Source organism: Ammospiza caudacuta, chromosome Z, assembly GCF_027887145.1.
Source record: "Ammospiza caudacuta isolate bAmmCau1 chromosome Z, bAmmCau1.pri, whole genome shotgun sequence".
Lineage (NCBI taxonomy): Eukaryota > Metazoa > Chordata > Aves > Passeriformes > Passerellidae > Ammospiza > Ammospiza caudacuta.
In genome coordinates, this window is record NC_080632.1 from 78,840,445 (window position 1) to 78,848,969 (window position 8,525).

Genomic DNA, 8,525 nt, shown 5'->3' on the forward strand with positions numbered 1-8,525 from the left:
TTTTACAGTCTGCTCAGGTTTGCAGATTACACAGCCCTGTGTACATTTCAGTAAATACTCAAAGTGTTACAGAGAAGGTTCATTTCCTTGCAGAGACTCTTGCAAGCTCCACACCTTGGTCTTATCCTTTCTCTTTTTGCACTGCCAGCGGTAATTTGTCCTCTGCTGCTGATGGATTGTGTGGCTTGGAGAGGTAGTTTGTCTCCTGGCCTGAGCCATGAGTAGAGGAGCAGTGGAGAGTTGTGTTGCCTCCTTGCTGTTCTTGGCAAAGATGAGGAGCACAGGAGACAAACAAGACATCAGCAGCCTACATCCCAGAGATTCCAAGAGGCTGAGCTTCCCTTGGTGTGACAGGAGCAAGACCCCACAGCTGGGGGGGCAGAACCCCCTTCTTGCACCTCATGAGATTTCAGCTGCTGCCCCTCTCCCTGACAACTAAGCTCCTTGTCTTTTTGGGGCTTTTCTTACTTTCTACATCCAAGGCATGCTTTGAGGAAGGCTATCAGAATTACTGCACATGGGGAATCACAGTACCAGCCCCATGGACTGTGCTGGAGCCTGTGCAAGGGGAAACTGTGCTTCCCTTTGCAGCTGATGGTCCAGTAGAGAGGGCAGATCCTTTTTGCTTTTTATCTTTGAAGTGACTGCCTTCCTGAAGAAATGAAAGCATGACCTTTCAGGCATCAGTATACTTCTTCTGGCCTACAAATCCCAGTTCTAACACTTTTATAGGTTTCCAGCCCTGCAGAGCATGGAGCACTGTAGAGGTGAACCAGGTCTGTAGATTACCTGTGAGGTCTTCACCAGGGATCCTCAGGCCACAGATTAGGGACTGCTGCTTTTAGAGGATTGTGGTGCAAAAAGGAAGAGAAAGAGGCTATTTTCTGCAGAACTGGGCCCTGGAGCAGAGCCAAGCTCCTAAGCTGATTGTAATAAGAATAAGCAAACAGCAAAAATCCCGCAGGAAGGGAAGGCCACTAACCCGCTGCAGGATCTGAGACACCAACAGTGTTGACTTCTTCCTCTTTCCTCCAATTGAGGCTTTGGTTTCTGCTGAGTTCCCCTCCTGCTGGGCAGCAGCAGGTTGCCCTCCCAGCAATGGTGGCACACAAATTGTACTGTGCTTCCTTCCATCTGCCCTTCCAGGGGGCCCTGAACTCAGTAGCTCTCTTTAGCCAGGCTACAGGCAGGAGCCTGACCTCCTTGACTGTCCCAGTGCTCTGAAGACAGAGAGATGCCACTGCAGGGCACCAGGGCTGCACAGGTGACAGCAGATGAAGCAAATGTCCCCTTGTGCTGGAACACTCTGAGCATCATTTCCTTCAGGTTTTGGCCGAGGTCAGCTAGCCCGACCCCAAAGCCAGGCAACATTCCCAACCAGAAAGCAGTCCTTGGCAGAGCTGATTTCTTGGTGCAAATGTAGCTGCAGCATCCTTGCTCCTCTCTGTGAGGGCCTGGGTTATTGTGTGATGATTCTGCTGGGGCTCTCGGTGTGCCATGGTGGGTTATTGCCTTTGGCCTGCCACAGGGATCTGGAGGGGCTCATCCCCCAGCTCTGCACCACACAGCAAAAGCATTTCTCCAGCTCCTTCAGCTACCTTGCCTGCTCATGCCTCTCATCCAGCCCCTGCTGGGGCATCTGAACAAGTACAAAGGGGATATCCAGCCCCACAGTCCCCTGCAGTCTCTTTGAGTCTGCCACCAGTGCCCCACATTGTGCCAAAATCCTGGGCAAGGCCACTGGGCCTGGCAGAGAGGTGCAGGTCCTTACTGGGTGCAGCTCTACCAGACTTTCTGAAGCATTGCCATCTCTGTGCCTAGAGGATTTTCTCACCCGGCAGCATGAGCTGAGGGATATGGATGGTGTCAGCCTGCTGTGGATGGGAGAGAATGTGGCCCCCAGTTTGCTTCAGCCCCTGGTTATCTTGAGACCACTCCTGACAGGGCCCAGCCTCCTCGTCTGAGACGAGGCCTAAAGTAGGACTGGGGGGTGGGAGGGTGGCTGCTGCCCATGGCAGGCTGGCACCAATTAGAGATGCCATGCAGAGGCGGGAAGCATTTGTTTGGTGGAAGCCAGCCCCAGAACTCTGGGCCTAGAGGGAAGAGACAGAATTGCTCCCAGGACTTGGACTGGAAAGCTGGGATCAGGCACACATCAAGGCAAAGATACGACAGCCCCAGATGTGGGGACTTGTCCATTCCTTGGTGTCCTCAAGCCAAGAGGTCAAACCCTCCTGGGCTGGCAAATCTCAGCTTCAGGAGGGAAGCAGCCAAATCTGTGCTTAACTTCTGCTCTGCTGCCTGCAGAGGCTGTGAGTTCCACCAAGGGATGGGAAGCCTCAAAGCCACAGGGGTGCTGCCCCAGAGCCCACACCATGCACGTTGTCCCTGCTCTCCCTGCTGTCCCCAGCCACCAGCATATACCAGCACAAGGGTTGGCAGGGAGCCCAGCTGGAAAGGGCCAGAAGGGCTTTGTACCTGCTTGGCTCATCACGATCATTCCCTGGCCTGCTGCCCTGAGCCTCAGGCTGCTGACCGGCTACCAACAGCTCCCTCAGTTTCTATTCCCCAGACACATTATTCCTTTCATTTTCCAGAGCTTTCTCTGTGACCATAAATAGCCCTGTGAAGGAGTTGCCAGCCCTCGTGGAAGAAGGGTCAATGATCTCTTCCTGAAGGAAGTGGCCAGGACACCTGAAGGAACCAAGTAAATGATAGCAAACAATGTGCCCAGGGGGAAACTGAGGCGGGGGGAGGCAGAGGAAGCTGTGAGGAGCAGGGCTCCACAGTGCTTTGTGGAGGAAATACAGCTGTTGCCATTACTTAATTAATGCTTGGTGAGGGCCTGCCATTGCTGGGGATCCATGGTGCTCCTGTCTGAGCACTGCTGAGCCACAGGCTCACCACAAAACCAGGCCACAGGCTTGCCACAAAACCATACAGCATGCTGTGAACCACCAGGATTCTGTTGGGGGTCTACAAGGAATGTTTTAAGTGAGATGATTTACTGCTTCTCATTTGCTGGCTCGGCACTGGAGATGGCTGCCATCCCCTCCAGCCAACCAGAGGTCTGCACTCCAGAAACAAAGCCTTGTTCTGAAAAAACTGTCTTTGTCCCACAAGTGAAGGCACCCACAGGGTGGACTGAAGATATGCAGGAAGATCTGCATCCAGCATCTTTATCCTTAGCTGGTGTTAGGAGCTGCTGATCCTGCAGTGGCAGGGGTTTCACCCTTCCACAGAATCTCTCCTCCAGGACAGACACAGCTGAGATGACACATTTTTCTCTTGACATTCCCTAATTGGCTTGTTTTGTCCATATTAAACATTTACCATCCACAGTTAGCTCCTTCATTAGCTGTGACACATCATGTTTAACCACACAGCAACATTGCATCAATGCCAGGGCCAGCAGCAAACACTCAGGAAACTTCTGCACAAGGATAATACAGAGACCATGAAAAAATCTGGGTCTGAATTAAAACTTAAGCCTGGAAATACTTCTGAGCTGGCAGAAGACCTCAGACAAGTGTGCACATCTCCACTCACAGCCTTCATCCTTGCCTCCTATATTTACACACAGCATAATGGCTTGCCTGTGGACCTGGGCACTTGCAGAGAGGAATGAACACTCATTTGGTTCACAAACCACAGTGTAATTAATTCCCAGAAAAGCTCCTGGACTTTACTCTCTGGCTGTGGAAGTTCAAGGTGCTACCCAGGGTTAACCAGGTGTGCTTCTCCTGCATGCCCAGGGTGCTCAGTCCCACCAGCACAGGGCAAGGGTGGCTCTTCCAGGACCAGGGAGAAACCAGGCAGGTGGGAAAGGACAACCATTTCAGAAATAACAGAAAAAGCAAGATGAGGAGTATGCCAGGGTCCCTGCCACCCCCAGCCCCACGCTGAAGAAGCCTCAGGCCCGTCACCCCCACGGCCTTTCCCTGAGCGTTTTCCCAGCCTCCTCTCAGAGGGATGGACGCGATTTCTCCAAAGGCTGTTTTTGAAGGCAATGTTTGCCATCTAGTGGGAAAACACAGTCTGTGTATCTCCCCTGCAGGAGGACGTGGCTCGTGGTTATTTTGGCAGTAGCTGGGAGGCACACGCACCCTTGCCCATAGCCGGGCAATTGCTCCCAGCTGGGAGCTCCGGGGCGGAGGGAAATTGGAATAGGTGCTGCTGGTTCAGCTTCCCCCAGGCGGCTTGCCAGGCTCCTTGTCGCCAGCCATGGATGCCTGCCTGGCTGTGGATCCCTAACCCACCCCTTGGAGAGGATCCTGGCTGTGGATCCCTAGCCCACCCCATGGAGAGGATCCTGGCTGTGGATCCCTAATCCACCCCTTGGAGAGGACCCTGGTTGAGCTGCTGCCCAGTGAAAGTGGGGAGCTGAAAGAAGTGCTCTGCAGTAGGGAAAAAGCACCATGTTCTGGATAAATGGTGCCTTTCAGATCAGCAAACCCCTGGGGATTGGTGCCTGCCAGATTGGCATCCTGCCAGGCATCTCTATTCCAGGTTAGGATCCTCCAGTGGATCTGGGCCCTCCAGGCTGGCGTCTCCAGCACTTCACTGGCAATCAGCACCTCCTGAGTCAGCATCCGCTCTGGCAGCAGTGCCTTCCAGGTCAGCTTATTTCTAGTGATCAGAACTTTCCAGGTTAGCTTCCCCCTGGGAATCAGCACCTTTGAGACCTGCAGATCATCCTGGGGATCAACCGTTTTCCCAGGAGGGGATCTCAGACAGATCTTGGACACTTTTGGCACCTTACAGCCTCCAGATCCATCAGCACAGAGGTGACTGTGCTGGTGCCAGTGCCTGGAATTCATGTGGAGCCCAGCTGCTCCCACATCTGGTGGACATCACAGTGGGGATCAAAGGCTGGGAGTTGCTGGAATGTGATGTGACCCTACCAAGAGCACACGAGACTCCCAGAGGCACCTTTAACTGGGGTCCATCATATTCAGGATGCAGACAAAGGCACAGCTGTACAGAGCTCTGTCTGCCCAGTGCCTGCTCCATGGAATCCTGGAGACATGGGCAGCACTGGAGTGCCCCAGCTCCTTCAGAAGTTTCTGCAGAGGTCTGGGCCATGCTGTCCATAACCTCTTGTTTATTGTGCCCATGCTGACAAAGCAGCTGATGTGGCAGTGAAGGAAGGGAAGGAAAAGGTGCAGCTGATGGGAGGAGAGCAGGTAGAGAGGCTGCCCAGGGAAGCTCCCTAAGTGTGTCCTGCTCTGTTTCAGTCCCTGCAGCTGGAGGAAAGATGGAGTTCCTGCCATGGGGAACGGAGGAGATCATGTCCTCTGAGCAAGTAACCTGGCAGTCCTGAGGGCTAGTGCTCAGAAATGTGTGCATGGGGAGCACACAGCATGTGTCCCCTAGTGACACCACACTCCAGGGCAGAACACAAAACACTGGGAACTTTTCCTTGGACATCAGGACTGTCTCCAGGCTGAAAAAGAGAAAAAAGGAAAAATCTAGCAGGAAAATTGTGAGCTGCTGCTGCTGCTTGGAGCAAGGAGAGCAACCATTTCCCAAGAGCATCACAAGCAGCAGTGCTTGGGCAGAGCTATGCTGCTGGCTGTTGCCTCCCAGCATCTCTGTGGCCAGGCGCTTGGCATTTCCCATCTGTGAAACACCAAAAGCATCCTAGAGGCAGGGAAGGGGCCAGCCCCAGCAAGCAAAAAAAAGAAACAACCCATTTCTGGAGGGAGAAGCTGACAATGCAGCAGCAAGAGGCAGCTCAGGTCTCTCCCTTCTCCACATCTGGCCTGGCAGGTGATGTCTCCTCTTCTGTTTCAGGAAAGAAAAGCAATGAATGTTCAGGCCTGTGGCAGCTAGAAAGGGAGAGAGGATGAAGAAGTATGGGGAATTGCAGGGATCTCTAATGGGCTCAGTCTTGTATCTCTAGCAAGTTCTCAGGCAGAGGTGTCCACATGGAGGTGAGATGAAAGCCATGGTCATGGTGAACACTCAGCACTTCATTTTAAAAGCATTCATGTTTGGATTCACTGTGTCTGTGGGCATAGTCCCTGCTGTTCCTGCTCTCTCAGTGTCTGGGCAGTGTGAGATGGAAGCAGCTCCTGCGGGGGATGCAATCCCTCTGGAGATGGCCCACATTCTCCCCAGTACTCTCAGGACGTGAACTGGTGACAGTTCAGGCTCTGTCTCCTCATATGATACCATTTATATGAGGACTGGGTGCATAGGTCACACCCAAGACTTGTCCCAAACACAATCCTTGCTCTCTGCCCATGGGCCTCTCATCCCTCTTCACAAGTCAGCCCCTGCAGAGCGAGCATCTTTGATGCTTGGGATGGTAACTGAGTGTCCAAATACCTATCCATACATTCATCTATAAATTCATCTATCCCTTCCTCCCTCTGAGGAGGAAGGGATAGATATCCCTCCCATATATATATCTGCATGTCTCCTCCCCTCCCTACTGAACCACTGACTGTGTATTTACCCTTTGCTCTCTGCATCGTCTCATGGCACATATGGGTAGATGTATGTTTCATGGCTGTTCTGCTGAAGCTGCCTTTCCTTCTTTCCTTGGCTCTGGATTTGGCACAGAAGTAAGCAGGAGCAGCCATGAGAGGTAAGTTGAGACTGTTTTGCTTCACAGTCCTGTGCAACTCGCCTCCTCCTCTGCAAAATGCGGGCTGATCCTGGCAGCGAGGGAGGGAGAGGAGGAGGCTAATCCTGAGGGCCAGCTCAGAAATTTGGCAGGGCTGGTGGCAGTCAAACAGTCCAGGCAGTGCTGCACAACCGCCCACAACCAGTGCCCTGCTGCAAAGGCTTTTGCCAAAGCTATGGATTTCCAAAACAAGCCCCTGCCTGAGACACGATCCGCTCGCCCTGTGCTGGATGGAGACAATGGATATGGGTGTCTGTGTGTCTCAGTGCTGGGGACCCTCCCTGGTGTGTAGCATTGGCTGATGGAAATTTTTCAAACCAAGTACATCCCAGGCCATGTTCTCCTGCACTTTTTTTTCCTGCCGGGCTTGGGCTGGTCCCTGTTCCATGCCAGGAAGCTGGACCCATCCCTGCTTCATGTGGATGCAGTCCATGGGCTGCTTTGACCTGGCACATTCTCATCATCCCCAGGCCTGGCTTGTACCACCTCCCCTGGCGATCTTGGCATGGCATCCTCCCTGGGGTGGGTGGGATATGGCAGCAAAGGCAAGTTTGGATGTGCCTCTGCCTACTTGGGGCAGGGTGCATCCAGGCAGGGCTCCAGCCTGCAGCAAGAAGGCTCCTGCTCACTCAGCAGCTGTGTGAGCCACCAGGGAGCCCGAGCCCGGAGGAAGTGCCCTGGCCCCACAGTGGGACAGGGAGGTGCCGGCTCTGGGACTGGTCTCATGGTCCCTTCCTGTTTTTCTTCTCCACAGCTTGAAGACAAAGTTGATTTTGGCATCTGGATCCCTCTCCTTTAGTCCAGATTGCTGCTCACCCCAGCCTTCCCCTTGCATCTTCTCAGTCCACTGGAAAGCCCTGTTTGCCCACGTCCAGCACCAGTGCATCCTCCCCTTTGGCAACGGGGAGGTCAGCACCAGGCACCAGGTACATTTATTCCTCAAAGCACAGGATTTTCTGCTTCCTTTGGGTTCCCAAGACCTGTGTGTCACATTTACAAGCTGCTGGGGCAGGGACCTGAGCCATGGGGCATCCCAGCAGGAAGATGCAGTGCAGGCAGGCAGGACTTTGTGGTGGCATGCAGACCCCTGCCTGCTCTGGGTATCTCAGCTGCCAAATGGCTGGCAGGTCATGACTCCTGACATCAGAGAGGAAAGGGGTCACCCTCCAGGGCCATGGGCAGCAGGATGCAGTGATGAGGACCAGATGTGCCTCTCCTGGTCACCAGAATTGGGTGTCCCTACTGCCTGGCCAGGGAAGCCCCAGCGAAGGAAGGGGACCAGGGCTTGGCACACAGAGACCACAGATCTATGGGTTTCCCAGAGAGCAGCAAAAAACTTCTATTTGGAGCATGCATGGACCTTCTGGAGTTTAAAAACAGGCAGATTACAGGGGCCAGAGCTGTTGTCTCCCATTTTCTGGCTGCTGTGCTGCTACATCTCAAGCAGGCATCAGTCTCCAAACCAGCACCCGATGCTGGGAAATTAGTAAGTTGTTTGCCAACACTGGAGCCACAGCTATGGGATGGACATCGCCTATGTCCTACAGCATCTCTGGACAACCACTGCCTTGATCCCTTCCACAGTGGCAGAGGAGTGGGACCTGGTGGTGATAAGAGGAGATTTCCAGTGGTGAAGGCTGCCCATGCCATGCTGGGGACTGAGCAGAGACAAGGGTGACTGTGTGACACATCAGAATGGGTGTTGGTTGGGCTGGGTGCTGGGGACCAGAGCACAGCAGATGATGGCAGTGTGATACAGCTGGAGCTGACAAGCCATGGGATGCACCTGGGAGAGGTGATGTGGCTGCTGAACCTGGAAGTCCAGGCAACATCTGGCTCCTTACACATTCCCAACTTGGTGACCTGCCTTACCTGGCCTGTGGAGAGCTCT